Source organism: Scomber japonicus, chromosome 2 (assembly GCF_027409825.1).
Source record: "Scomber japonicus isolate fScoJap1 chromosome 2, fScoJap1.pri, whole genome shotgun sequence".
Classification (NCBI taxonomy): Eukaryota; Metazoa; Chordata; class Actinopteri; order Scombriformes; family Scombridae; genus Scomber; species Scomber japonicus.
Window position 1 is genome coordinate 8,227,833 of NC_070579.1, and position 15,602 is coordinate 8,243,434.

At 38.3% G+C, this 15,602-nt stretch overlaps 1 long non-coding RNA gene across 1 annotated transcript; it reads right to left on the bottom strand.

The window, feature by feature from the left end:
* Positions 1–13,000: 13,000 nt before the first annotated feature.
* LOC128379837 (uncharacterized) lies at positions 13,001–15,328 on the bottom strand. Its single transcript, XR_008323465.1, has 3 exons — positions 15,297–15,328; positions 14,646–14,861; positions 13,001–13,021 (listed from the first exon to the last, which is right to left on the bottom strand). It is a non-coding gene; the product is annotated as an uncharacterized LOC128379837 (long non-coding RNA).
* Between the last annotated feature and the right edge of the window lie 274 nt (positions 15,329–15,602).

Genomic DNA, 15,602 nt, shown 5'->3' on the forward strand with positions numbered 1-15,602 from the left:
ATGATTTCACCAGAGGGACTCACTGACACTGAAGGAGTCAGACGTGCATCTAAAGGAGAAAATATTGAAATGTTTTAACCTTACAATCCAATCATATTCATGCAGCTTTACAGTACTGACATCATAACCTGACACGTATCACTGTTACTCTGCTGATTATGCTCATGCTTGTGGAATAAACTCACAAAGTGAAGGAGAGGAAAACATCTCATGTCCTTTCAAAGCACAGGAATAGCTGTCTGCAGGATGAAAATAGCCTAAATAAAAAGGAGATGGTTGTTCTTTTAGTGTCTGTCCATTCTTGTACCAGATGTAGGAGGGACGATCATCTAGATGACAACTGCTGTGACACTTCAGCCCACATGTACGGGCTTTACAGGCTGTTGCTCCGATCACCTGCACCTGGAGATCTGGATATGTGAAGAAATAATAGAAATGCCATAAATTATAAACACAAACATTCATAGTAGTGTTTCCAAGATATTTAACATTTGGAATTAAATGAGTCTTCCAATGAAAATGTTACCTGTGACAGTCAAAGTGATTCCAGCTGAACCAGTATATTTCCCTTCTGGTTGGTTTGTTATGAACCTGAACTTGTACTCAGCTGAGTCTCTCTCTCTCAGGTCTGTGATTCTCAGAGTGCAGTCATTCTTATCATAGTGATACTGCACACGATCTGCGTACTCTGGGTCTGTTCTCAGATCCACAGGTTCATTATTACTCAATTTAGTAAACCAGAATGTTTCCATAACTGTGGTAGAAGAGCCCTTTATCCTGGATGGGTATCTGTAGGTGCAGTTTATGTCCACTATTGATCCTTTTAAGGCACAGATGTGAGTAGAAGTGTAAGTCACTCCCCAGTCATCCTGACCCTTTGCTGCTGTAACAGAGAGCAAAATCAGATTTATAACATCAGTTCATAATGAGTTAATCAGATAAAATGTATATCATAGTGCTAACATGCTTTTAGTGGCAAGATAATCTGGACCTGTTTCAACATGTAACGTGTCACAGAAGTTACTTATCATGCATCAATCTAAATATAACTGAGCTGTGTAGCGGTTCATCAGGACCTTATCATATTCTATCATTTTATGTTGGGAGATTGGAATATTTATTATTATATATTTGATTTTTATCATCAAAGCTGTAGGTTTTGAATGAATGTATTAATGTTCATATATTATATCTTCCAATTAATAACACAACATGGAAGTGAAAACAATGCTGATTTCATAAACATGTCCTAAATTTATTTTGTTATTTTGAAAACAAAAACAGTAACAATAGCTGTAATATCATGATGATTTAATCTGTAAATTTGCAGCTGAAGATGAGAACAAGACATTATAACAAACATGCTTATAATCTTACTGACTGTATGACTGTAAATGCGAAGCAGGCAGGACTAAGAGAGCCTGATCAGCAAAATGTTTCACTGGTTAATGAAGCCTGAAAAAAGTTATCAGTTATTTGATACTTTTTTTAACTGAGTGTGTGTTTTTTTCTTCTTTCACACATTTGAAATAAAAATAATCTAATCTTATCTAATCTAAAGATAGTGTTTCACTCACATTTCACATTTACGGAAATCGATTTAGATGTTTTCTTCCCCAGCTGGTTCTCAGCTATACAGTAATACTCTCCAGAGTCAGAGGACTGGATGGAGCTGAAGACAAGCCATGGTTCTTTACTGAGAGGTTGAAGGTCTGGATTTACATTCTCCTTGTACCAGGTGTATTTAGATGCTGGGTTAGCATCACTGCTACAGCTCAGAGTCACTGAACTGCCCTCCTTAATTTTGCCAGAGGTACTCACTGACACAGAGGAGGATTTTGGTGCATCTGTAGAAGAAAACATTTAATGCCCAGATGAAGTTAAGTTTTTACAGTGAAATATATTTAAACGGTTTATATTTATGTTGTATATGAGTTTAAAAATATGTGTGTGTGTGTGTGTGTGTGTGTGTGTGTATGCATGAGTGTGTGTCTAATCACATAAAAAAAATATGTTGAATTTAAAGAGAGGACTACATTGTGGACTAGGAGTAGAACTACGGAAACTCAGGGCATACATAAGTGTGAGATATATTTTGAAGACTGGACTGATGGCTCTGATAGACTATTAATGGTAGAGGTGGGTCAATATAGTTGTTAAAACAATAAATATTATCTGATTGGCAGGATAAAATATTTCTAAACTATTAAAACTACATCTTCTGCAGTAACACAGAGCAGGATGTATTGTATTGACACTGACAACAGTAGAGCTCAATGAGAATAACATGGTGGCAATAACAAGTGAGGCAGTGGGGTCACTCATACTAGAAATACATTTAGTCATTGTACAGTACTTTAGATAAAAGGCTTCACAAGATGCTGTTATGTTAGTGGAAGACTGTGAAGAAAACTCACAAACTGGAAGAGATGGGAAGTCCTCATATCCTACAACAGCACAGGAATAGCTGTCTCCATAATTGAAGTTCGATGAATAAGAAGATGATTTTCCTCTATAAATCTCCTGTCCATTTTTGTACCAGATGAAGGAAGAATGATCAGATAGACGACAGCTGCTGTGACACTCCAGCTTTTCCCAGGCATGCGAGGAGTGTGTTGAATGGATCACCTGCACCTGGAGATCTGTATGAAGAAAGAACAAAAAAATAATTTACATTTATACACACACAAACATTCACAGTGACAATTTATAGAAATCAACCATACATCAGTGAAAATGTTACCTGTGACAATCAAAGTGACTCCAGGTGAACCCATATATTTCCCTTCTGGTTGGTTTGTTGAGAACCTGAACTTGTACTCAGCTGAGTCTCTCTCTCTCAGGTCTGTGATTCTCAGAGTACAGTCGTTCTTATCACGGTGATACTGCACACGACCTGCGTACTCTGGGTCTGTTCTCAGATCCACAGGTTCACTATTACTCTCTTTAGTAAACCAGAATGTTTCATTAACTACAGTATCAACATTATTGACTCTGTATGGGTATCCGTAGGTGCAGCGTATGTCCACTGTTGATCCTTTTAAGGCACAGATGTGAGTAGAAGTGTAAGCCACTCCCCAGTCATTCTGACCCTGTACCACTGTAACACAGAGCACATCAGAAACCACAATCAGATTTATAACGACATCCAGGGAAAGAGTTAGTTTTACTTAGATTAATGGAGGTGTTTCAGTTTGAAAACCTGCAAAGGAAACTAAGAAACAAATATTTAGTTTACTTAATTTCTGTTTTAAAGAAACAAAGTGAATGTCTCATACAGTTGGTGTGGATTTGGATGCAAGCTAGAGACAAAAGATCTGTGTTTTTGTAAACCCATACAAGCAAAAGGAGAACTTGCTGTGAGGCAACAATGCTAACTACCAAGCCACTGTGAGAAACAAGGCACAGTAGACTCACAGAAACTCAATCACACTTTAGTTTTAATTATTTATTTAATTTTTTAAATTTTTAAAAAATAAGTGAAATGTCTTTTTTTTTAAAACCCAAAACATCTATGTGCACACAAATTTGAACAAGTCTACATAAAATGTGTATTGGTCAGTCAAAGAATAAATAAAAAAAGTCCCAACCATTATGAAATCAAACCTATGCATCTTGTCTGCAGAGATTTAAGGATAGACTGTGTATCACTTTACAGGTCAAATACAAACATGGCGACCTGAGAATTAATGCTTTTTTCTCTCTGAAACTCTCTTCAGTTTGCTCTGAACAAGCTACAATGTACCTGTAGTGTAAATGTAGATATACAGTACCTGACACAGAGAGAAGGAAGACAACAAATCCACTCGCTGCTGCTGTTGAACCCATAGCTGTTCCTCTCATCTCTCTGACTTCAGAGACAGTAAAACATGTCCGTCCAAGAAGGAAAAAGACAAGACTTCGATGTAGAAGGACGTTGCCTTCTTAAGATCACGTCTCTCTGTGGTCTGCAGGCAGAACCTAATTTCCTTCCTCTTTACATTATTAAAAAAAGAGACTGTAATTGGTTGTCCACCATTTTGTTACCCAGAATGCCGATGGTAGCAGGACACCAAATGAATATGACCTCAGTTCCTTGTTTTATTACTCTTGAATGTATTGCAATAATTTAAGTAAAGGCGTTTTTGCCTCATGAAAGTTGAACAGACTGAAACACTGTGATACTATTAATATTCCAGCAGTGAGACAGTGTGCAGGAGTTTTTTTCTAGTTGTTTTCAAAATTGAAAAAACATAAAGCAAAACATGAGGTTTTGCTGACTGTGCTGTACCAGGGTCAGCTTTTTAACATCACTGATTGAAGCTGAGCACTGACTGTTAATTGTTCTTCCTTGGCTCAAAAACAATGACTTCAGTTTGATCTTTGTTTAATTACCATAGTACCCTGGTGATATGGTTATGTCCATTTCTGTGTCGTCTGCATTATTATGGTAAGATATTTTGTTTTGTTATTTTCTATAATCTGCACTAGCTGAGTATGTAGAAGTTGAGGAGAAGGACCACGAATGGAGCATTGGTGAACTCAGCGTGTCTTTTTTGTCCATTCAGATGTGTGATTACTTATTGACACTAAATGTCCCCTGTACTTTAGGTAAGATTCAAACTATATTAGTACTGTGCCGGAAAGTCCCACTCAGTTTTTCAGTCAATTAGGAAAAATGTTGTGGTCAACTGTGTCAGATGCAGCACTGAGATCCATTAATACTAACATGGAAATACTGCCACTAATCTGAAGTCCTTAACAAGAGCAGTCTCAGTGCTGTGGTCAAGCTGCTGCTCAGCTAAGTGTGAAAACCACAAAGAAAAGCAGAACATGAAGTGTGGGAAACTACAAAAAGAGGCTAAAATAGAAGAGGTGTCAATACGTGCTCACAGGGAGGGGTAACTGTTATAGCTGTAAAAGCTGAAACAGTTGTCCAGCTCTACAGTACAGAGTGCAGAAATGAACAAACAGAATTTAAACATCAGGATGAGATTAAATTCTCAGTGCATTGCTGTACCATCATATAACTATGAATATATTCATATGCATGAATATAAATACATGCATCTAACAATCTATGGAGGGAGGGAGGACAAACCATATCAGCCAGGCCCCACCCCCACCACTCATGACGCAGACACATCTAAACATCTTATTACAGTGTTCAGCAATCAATACTGATGTTATTTTGACTTCATTCAACAGCGATAGCTTACACAGGAATAAACAGAAGTGAATGTTTGATGTTGTAAAATTTGAAAGTTATTCATCATACTGCATCACACATCATCAAACATCAAACCTAAATGTCCTACAATGTAAATGCAGATATACAGTACCTGACACAGAAAGACAGAAGACATTAAAACACATCAAATAATGTTCACAACATGTAATAGTCATATCAGTAAACTGTTCTACTCACAGCAGAGAAGGACGTTGTCTGTTGAGTTGCTCGTCTTCTGTGGTCTGTGAGCAGAAGTCAGATATCAGGCTTAAAGTAAATGTGTACATTTCCTTCCTGTTTCTTATTATTATGAATATGCATGAGGAGCCAACGTGACAGTATAGGCGTACGTGACATGATCTATGTTAGAGATAACAGATGAGTGTTCGGGCCTTTTAGCAATTTGCATGCATATAATAGACTCTGCTGCAGATTTGTTTTTTGGGGTTCTCTTTTCTCATTCATCACTGCACAATATACAATACACACTTCAGGGGTTACCTCCAACTGCAAGAAAACACACACACACACACACACACACACACACACACACACACTGGCTTCAATTTATATTTAAATGTACTTCAACTATCCCACCGTCTTACAACAATATCTTACTTCCCTGTTCCTCACGCTAAGAAATCGATATAGGCAAAAAGAGCATTCAAGTTCAAAGCATCGTCACATTGGAATAATCAACTTCTTAACATTAGATCCATTTCATCATTTCTATTGTTTAAGCAGACACTGACTTCTTGCTTTCATATGAATTGTACTTGCTATCATTGTCGTCATTGTTCAGATCTACTGCCTACTTCTCTGGCGTTAGTTGATTAAACTATCCGCTGTTCATTTGTTATTTGCCACTGTGGCCATAATGTGGTAGTAATGTTTTCAGTTATTGCATTTTCTGTTGTTTGTTGCTCTACTGATTGTATCTTGTCACTCATAACTGTTGTGTTATGTGTTGTTGATCCAGTTGAAAACGACATGGTGCATCTCAAGGGATTTATCCTGATGAGTACATTTGAAATAAAAGGTTATCAAACACACATTTTAAAGCATTTTATATGATCTTTGTCTATGTGACTGCACCAATAGACCTGTATTACACTGATTTTAAACACTAGATCAGAGGTGTCAAACTCATGTTCATTCAAGGGCCGCATACAGACCAATTTGGTCTCATGTGGGGGGGGGGGGGGGGGGGGGGGGGGATAAGGAAATAAGAAGGGAAGGAAGGAAAGACAGGCAAAAGGAAGGAGGGAAGAAAGGTAGGAAAGAGAGATAGTGAAGGATGGACAGACAGATGGAAGGAAGGACAGAAGGAAGGACAGACAGAAGGGAGGAAGGAAGAAAGGAAGGAAGGGCAGATGGAAGGAAGGACAGAAGGAAGAAAGGAAGGAAGGACAGATGGAAGGAAGGACAGAAGGAAGAAAGGAAGGAACGAAGAAAGGAAAAAAGGAAGGTAGGAAGGACAGACGGAAGGAAGGAAAGAAGGAAGGACAGACAGAAGGGAGGAAGGAAGAAAGGAAGGACGGGCAGATGGAAGGAAGGACAGAAGGAAGAAAGGAAGGAAGGACAGATGGAAGGAAGGACAAGAGCACTGGATGGCAAGTGGGCCGGATTGCAACCCTTGGTGGGCCGTATCTGGCACGCAGGCCGCATGTTTAACGCCCCTGCACTAGATCTAGGAAATATTAGATCTTACCCTTCAACTTCTCTTTATTTGGCCTTACTAGTAAGTTTAGAAATGGGAAACACAGTTATTGTACACTGGTTTGGGTAGAGATTACTGATTTTTTTTTTTGCTGTTATTTTTATTGATGAATACTCCTTCGAATAGAGATGCTTCACCTTCCTTCAGGGCTGCAACTCCGCTAATTATTTTCTTGCTTGATGACTCATTTTGTTTATAAACTGTCAGAAAATAATGGAAACATGCCTGTGATCATTTCCAAGAACTCTTTTTTTTTTGGTACACAGTGAGAAAAAACAGACAAACCAATATGAAGAAGAAGACTCTGAAATAAAAGGACATAAAGAAACTATTGAATTAAGGACGTACAGTAGTATTTTGTTAAAGTTTTTGCAGCCATGTCTGACCATTGTTATATTATTTTACAAAAGCTCTGTTGTTGTTTTTTCACCCACATTAAAAAGTGAAGCTAGTATTTTAAAATGTACCAAAAAGCTTGACTTTGGCTGGGAAAAACATTTGTTCCTATGGATTTAGTCAGCTCAGGATGTGATCTTATCACAGGCACATTTCTGGTAATACTGCATGAAAATGACTTGTACTAGTGCTGCAGCTACTGAGATTTACAGCACCACCCTCAACTCTAAACACCCATATCTTGATATTATATTTGGTTATATTAGCTAGTGCAAGACAATCATATGCATGCAGTTTCAAGACCAGAAACTTTGGATTGTTCTTCATGACTGGAAGATAAAGCAAAGAAAATGACATTATTATTACCCATCAGAGACTGTACAGACCCCCATACCTTCAAATCACTCCTAAAAACACACCTTTTTAAACTGGCTTTTAACCTGTAAACTGTTTTTTATCCTCTTTCCATTTTATGTCTTTTCAACCTTCTACGTTGTTTGTTCTTTTCATTTTATGTTTTTACTTGTAAGCGTCTTTGAGCACCTGTAAAATCGCGTTATAAATAAAATGTATTATTATTAGGTTACAAAATCAAAAACTCCAGCTGTTAATTCTGACATCCAAACCTCTTAATGCATGCTGTTCCGCCTATGGGACGGGACGGATGTTAAGAGGTAGCGACAAGTTCTTCTGAATGTTTTAAACAGCAACCCTTAAACATATATATTCATGCCGTACATTGTTGGAAAGCTTATATCGCCCTGATTCATTCAAGACCACTCACGACTCATATGGTTCCTCACAGCCGTAATAGTATTAGCGATTAGCTCGGCTAGCCACTCAGCTAAGTAAGAAAAGCTATAATGCTACATACCTTCAAAGTCTTCCCTTTATCCACAACGATCATCTTATGACTCAGGACTTTCTGTACAGCTCGCCAAGTATCCATTCTTGTGAAATATGAAATCCGTTTCCATAAAACCGGAATACTTTCCTCAATATGTCCATGTATTTAGTCCAACACGTAACTAATAACACAAATAACAAACCATATACGGTCCGTTTATGTCATTTCCTGACCTGCACGTCCATCTCAGAGTACACGTGACTAGATGTTTACGACCGTGAGCCTCTTCTGCTTCTGACGACACCACACACAAGCCAATCGGTGTTTAGGATTAGGCAGTACATGCAAGGGCGTAAAATTGCGTATGGACACTATTCCTTCACTAGTTGTCGTTGCTAGATTGGTAGCTAAGCGCGCGGTGACAGCAGGATAACAGCTGAGAGAATAATAGAAATATTAGAGGTAACGGAATAACAGCTGACAAGGGACGGTCTACTTTCGGTCTACTACTGTCTACTGGTCTACGACGAGTCATCATGTTTGCCTCGGGCAGGAAAAGGAAACTGCCGGACATCAGAGGCGATAATTATCACGTTATAACATGAAACTTTTCACGTAATAACATGATACTGAGCCAAATATATATTGGGCTTGGCAGCTCAGCGCTTCCGTACCTTTTAGCCAATAGTCAGAGGTTTCCAACGGTGTATGACACTAAGCTATTAGTTTGGCTGTTCATAAACGAACTCCAAGCGTAACCGGCGTGCGCCCGGTGCGTAAAAGAGTTGAACCATATATCATTACGCACTCGGCATTTTGGTACACGGTTGGTTCTTCTTCGACTTGACATATGACTTATACCAAAATAAACAGATAGATAGATAGATATGGCCAAACAAAAAAAAATAGTTATATGTAATAATAATAATAATAATAATAATATGGTGTCAGCTTTCATTAGAGACCAAGATTTTGATTGTAGGCAAAGGGGATGTGAAGTTATAGGTGTTTGATTGTGGTTATACAGCTTTGGTAAGCGATGTCCATTTGGAGTCTCCAAAAAGGACCTGAGGAAAACGCATGGACATACCTGTTGAAAAATAATTCTGAAAAATTCATCTTTTTGTCTTTTGACTCCTGGACTGCATGAAGCCAAGACCTGTGGCTGTGGCCTCATTGTGTCTATATCCTGCTGAGAGGTCCCTGAATGTCTGTACACATGTCATTGTAAAGGCAAACCTATGGGCGAGTAAACAACCCCATCATTGTAACCTCTGCCACTCTTTGTCAGTAAGTCACAGAATCACACAGACACTTTTACAAGAATCCTGAGAGTGTTTCCTTTCCAATGATACCAGACACATCTCTGAGTCTCAAACTATGTGGGATCTGTGCTTCTCACAACTTGGGCATGTCGTTTAGGCTAACAGCATAAAAAACAGGGGCGTGTGTTAAGTGGTTAATTACAGTATACACATTTTAAACTAACAGTTTGCATAGCAGCTCAAATCCTGTAATATAGCTAAAAATAAGCTTGCATTAGTTCAGACAGAACACTCAGTAAATTATGAATCAACTAGGTCTCTCTAAATAGCATAAAATAATATCAGTGATACAAAACTATGTGTAAATCAGATAGTATCTTGTAACGTGAGGTGGTGTAGGCGGAGAGGCTAGCAGGGTTAGCAGTTAGCTCAGAGAGTCGACAGACAGAGAAGTGGGGATTTCCACACGGTCGTTTTCTTTTACAGTATTCAACATCGACCATACAAAGCCAGGTCTCCACGGCGCTACATTCACTACTCAAACATGAGCAGTAAGATGTAGACAGCTCAACCACCAACAACTCGTTACTGAGAGTCTTTGTGAGAGTCCCTCCTTGTGGATGTCCGCGGAGCATGACACATGGCGAAGAAGGATGCTGTGTATACACAAGACAACAAAAAGGAGGCACCACCACCTAGTGGCGCTGTTCAGTATTGCAGTAATACCACATCTAGACTCTGACTGTTACAATCTGCATTTTGACGTCATTCACAATCTAACGTTCACGTTTACTGCAATCACAGTCACAATAAGTGACTCATCTCTACAATTACAATTGAGAACATGTTTATTTAATACAAAACTACAATGAATAAGGACAAATGTAATGACGTGGTACTGCAATTGTGATATAGAACAAAAATAGACTGTAATAATATGAATAAAGAATGCAGAAAAATGACAACTATAATGTTACAGTAAGACAGTAGAAATAATTCACGAGATAAATGTATAAAATAGGCCTATAAGTGGTTGTGATACTGAAACTGGAAAATATACTGTAAATACATAAAATACATGTTCTGTCATCAATGAAATATAACTCATTACTGACATCTTGTGGCAGCAGTAGGAAATTACAAGTAATTCAATAAAAGCTTTTTAATACTCCATTGTGTGTGTTCTTTTAATATCTTACACATTACAAGCTAACCACTTGTTACTGATACTCTAATCCTGATATATATCCAAAGCTGCAAGTTATAATAATCTTTAGTATATTTCTTCTAACCGAGTGTTAATAACAACTGCATGTATTGACAGTTCCTCCACTAAAGGACAGAAGTGAGGTGGTACCACATGTTAGCAGGTTTTACTATCAAGTTTAAGCTCAAGCAAAAATTACATACTATCTACATACTTTTACCTCATTAAATGACACATTAGCCACTTTTAAAATGAACATCTGACATGGTGACATCATACACATGACTGAAAATGAGGAAAAGCATAATAGGTCCTCTTCAATTAATATTCCAGCAGTAAGTGAGAAGGTGTGTGGGAGTATTTTGTCATTGTTTTCCAAAACAAAATAAAAAAACATGAGACTGCTGATGTGTTCATGAAGTTTTGTTGACTGTGCTGTACAGTGCAGCTGGATCTTCCCCAGTTTCATGACCTCTAATTCTGAAAGGTAAATTGAAAAATCAATCAGGTGAATCTGAATAATAAAAATGTAACAGCAAATGTTACAAATAAAAAACTAAAATAAGACTGTTGCTACTGTGTTCCTGTGTGAAGAGCTGCTCACCTCGGAGCATTACTGGCTCTGTTAAAGTTGACTGCAGCGTACTCTGTAACTTCTTGTTCCTCCATGTGTCTGTGGAGCTGAGCTGATCTGATGTTGGAGTAGAGAGGATCTGGCTGATTGTTGGAGAACTGCACGCTGGCATAATGAAGGTTATCTTGCTCCGGCTGTGGGTGATAGAAATGAGGAAAATGTTGGTTTCTGTGAAGATGGATTGTTAAGAAACAACATGACGAGCTTCACAGTCAGATGAGTTCTCTAGTGTCACTTTAAGATAGTGAGTGTGGAAGTGTGAAACCAGGATAGAATAGTATAACTCTCCGTCCTCACCCTCTCTCTGTCGTCTGGTCTCTCCTCAGCCTCAGACGGTTGATTGGAGGCTTTCTTTTTCCTGGTGAGGAGAATTAATTAAAAAAAGAAATAACTGAATTTTGAACAATGATTTAGTGAAACAGAACTGCTTACCTCATCCATAGGAAAACAGAGAGGATTATGATAAGCAGGAGGACAGCAGCTGTTATTCCAACAGCGATGATTGCTATTCCTGTTCCTGGGAAATAGATATCAAAAGAAAACACATACATCAAGTATTGGTATTACAGCATGTGATATATCCAATGTTTTGTGCAGTCTACTATGAAGATTTCATTAACAACTACTACAGAACATTTTTCACTTTCAGCCACTAGGGGGATGTCTTCGTTTTAGTAAACAAACTCCAAATTATTTTGAAGTAGAGTCTGACACGGAGTGAATTTTTAATGCTGCCCTCAGCCACTTTGAATTAATAGTAAGTTAGTCTACTGTCTAGCTGACTGGAGGGAACATGATGCAGACGAAGCCACACAAAAGTCCAGCATGGAAAAGTTGCTGTCTGCTATGACAGTTACTGAGAGGGACGGACATGATGCAAATCACCAAACAGGTACGGGAACATTTGTAACGGCTCCTCAAAAACTCCCCATAAAGACACAAATTACATTAAAAACAGTCTTTCAGCAGAAACTCCAACTTCTCCACCACCAGCTGGAGATTTAACTCCTCCAGTGTGTCCACAGCTTGTCCCAAAACCTTCTTTGATCTGTTGTGTCTGAATACTTTTGGTCACATTTCAACTTCCTCCACTAAATAAAAAAGTGCAGCAGCTCAATATTTAGACTCTTGAGCTCATAGAGTGAAGCAATGCAGTGTGAAGACATAACCCCTTGGCTGCTTGTATTCATGAGCACTGCTCTCTCCACTATTTAAATATAAATAAAATATATAATAAAATACGATATAATATAAAGTAAAAAACCCTGCATCACTCACTTAGCCTAATCAGAGGATACGAAAGTCATTGATAAGTTTTCTCTTTCTCAGATCTTTCTTTACCATGATTTGAATTGAGCTGATTCCTCCAGTCAGCAGTGAATCACACAAACATGTTTCATTGTATATGTATAATAAGTATTTTACATATGCTTAACCTGACCCAACAATAACTGCAGTGTGTAGCTGAATGAAAAAACTTACCTTTTACAACAATCAGATGTAAGGTGGAGTTATGACGTCCTATTTTGTTCTGGGCTTCACAGGAATAATTCCCACTGTGTTCAGGTGTGACATCAGTGATGGTGAAGATCTGTCCTGATGCTTTTGGTGAGTATTCATTCTCCTTGTACCAGGTGTAATTAGCTGCTGGGTTAGCATCACTGCTACAGGTCAGATTCACTGAACTACCCTCCACTATCTCAGCAGAGGGACTCACTGACACAGAGGGAAGCTTTGGAGCATCTGGAGGAGATTGATGATGTGTTTACTACACATTTTTTATAAAAAGTTAGAAGTGGGAAAGAGTAAAACTACCTTCTACTGTATCTGCTAACAATAGTTCAAGCTGAAAACAACCTTGTGCAAATAAGTCTTTAATTGCTTTTAGAAAAAGCAGTTTCACTCACATTTCACATCAATAAAGATGTATTCAGATGTCCTCTTCCCCAGCTGGTTCTCAGCTGTACAGTAATACTCTCCAGAGTCAGAGGACTGGATGGAGCTGAAGACAAGCTGTGGTCCTTTACTGAGAGGTTGAAGGTCTGGATTTACATTCTTCTTGTACCAGGTGTATTTAGCTGCTGGGTTGGCATCACTGCTACAGGTCAGAGTCTTTAAACTGCCCTCAATGATTTCACCAGAGGGACTCACTGACACAGAGAGAAGCTTTGGAGCATCTGGAGGAGATTTGTAAACAGAGTTTATTCTATTCTAGGTCAATGGTGTGTTACTGCAGTTGCACATACAGTGCATAGGTTATTTAAATCATTAGCAATCAATAGCTGTGTGTAGCAACTTCAAAGGGGGTTTGGCAGACAGGTGGTGATCATTTGAATCTGGGTCCCAAAATTCAAAATCTGGCACTGCTCAGTGAACTACAGCTACAGACTGTCAATGTGAAGCAGGTATGATCAGTAACATCTCACTGTGGTTAATACGATTTTGGACAAATTTAGTCTGTTTGTTTCATTTAATCTGTTTCACTCACATTTCACATCAATAAAGATGTATTCAGATGTACTCTTCCCCAGCTGGTTCTCAGCTGTACAGTAATACTCTCCAGAATCAGAGGACTGGATGGAGCTGAAGACAAGCTGTGGTTCTTTACTGAGAGGTTGAAGGTCTGGATTTACATTCTTTTTGTACCAGGTGTATTTAGCTGCTGGCTTAGCATCACTGCTACAGGTCAGAGTCACTGAACTGCCCTCAATGATTTCACCAGAGGGACTCACTGACACAGAGGGAAGCTTTGGACCATCTGGAGGAGATATGAACACATATTAACTTGACTATGAGATGTTATCATAAAAGAAATTCTATTTAATTCGATTGTAATTTAAAACAATAATGGATGCAGGAATAAATAAATGAAAGTAGAATTAACACCACTTAACACTTTTATTTTTAATGTTCGATTATTGCCACTGACCAGAATACTGTCCCAGGTACTCACTGTCTTTAATGCAGGTAGTTTTAGATTCCTACTGGTGGCGTGTGTGTCTGTGTGTGTGTTCAGACTGTTTGCTGAGTTGTCGTAACATTAAATGTTATTGGTCCTTTTGATTCAGATATTGTAGGTCTACCTTCCTCACCTCTTTTGTTTCTTTCTATAAATCCTGCTGTGACATCACATTGCTTGTATTGTGTGTCCTGTACTTAACTACACTTACCCACCTTAGCATAAGCTAGCATGTTTTTAAAAGAAACAACTAACATCGCATTTTGGTCAGTGTAAAAATAGTTATGTTGATAAAACTACAAAGTATAAATTAAATTGTGTAAGAGTTAAAACTGAGTCTGACTTCTTGTAAACTATGTGGGTTAAACTTTTCACTCAATGCGTTAATGAAGAGAAGAGAAAACTCACACACTGGAGGAGAGCAGAAAGACTCGTATCCTGATAGAGCACAAGAGTAGTAGTCATCAGGATTAATTTGGTTCTGATAAAAGTAACCTGTCTTCTCCTCAGTTGGTTGGCCATTCTTGTACCAGACATAGGAAGGATAATCAAGCAGCTGACAATTATTGTGACATGTCAGCTCTGTCCTGGTGGGTGAAGATGGTCCAACATGCACTTGGAGGCCTGGATCAACAAACAAATATAGACAAGAAAATACTCACATGTTCACAATAACATTTCCTAAATGTTCTGAAACATCTAAAAACTAACTGATCACAACATCAAGGAATTAAATATTTATTGCAAAAGGTTATGAATTTAGATTTGGTAGAAAAATTAACTTATAGCAATAATTCTTCTTACTAACCTTAATATTCACATAGATGAACATTAGATTTGAGAGAAATCAACATTATTAAAAGCTTTGCACATAATGAGGAGATTGTGGCAGCAGATGGTGTTAGCATTAGCATGTAAGCAGAATAACAGTAACAAGTTTTAATGGATACACTCCTTTGGATATAATGACCGTTATTAGTCAGCTGGTAGCCAAGTAGCTGGTAAAGCTCTGTGCTCTGCTTGAACTAATGCTTTGCTCCATTTCAAATAAAATGTTACCTGTGACTGTCAAAGAGACTCCAGGTTCACCAGTATATTTCCCTCCTTCTTGGTCTGTTATGAACCTGAACTTGTACACAACTGAGTCGCTTTCTCTCAGGTTTGTGATTCTCAGAGTGCAGACGTTCTTATTAAAAAGATACTGCACACGACCTCTGTAGTCCGGGTCTGTTGTCAGATCCACAGGTTCATTATTACTCCCTTTAGTAAACCAGAGTGTTTGATCAACTCTCTTTATCGTGGATGGGTATCTGTAGGTACAGCGTATGTCCACTGTTGATCCTTTTAAGGCACAGATGTGAGTAG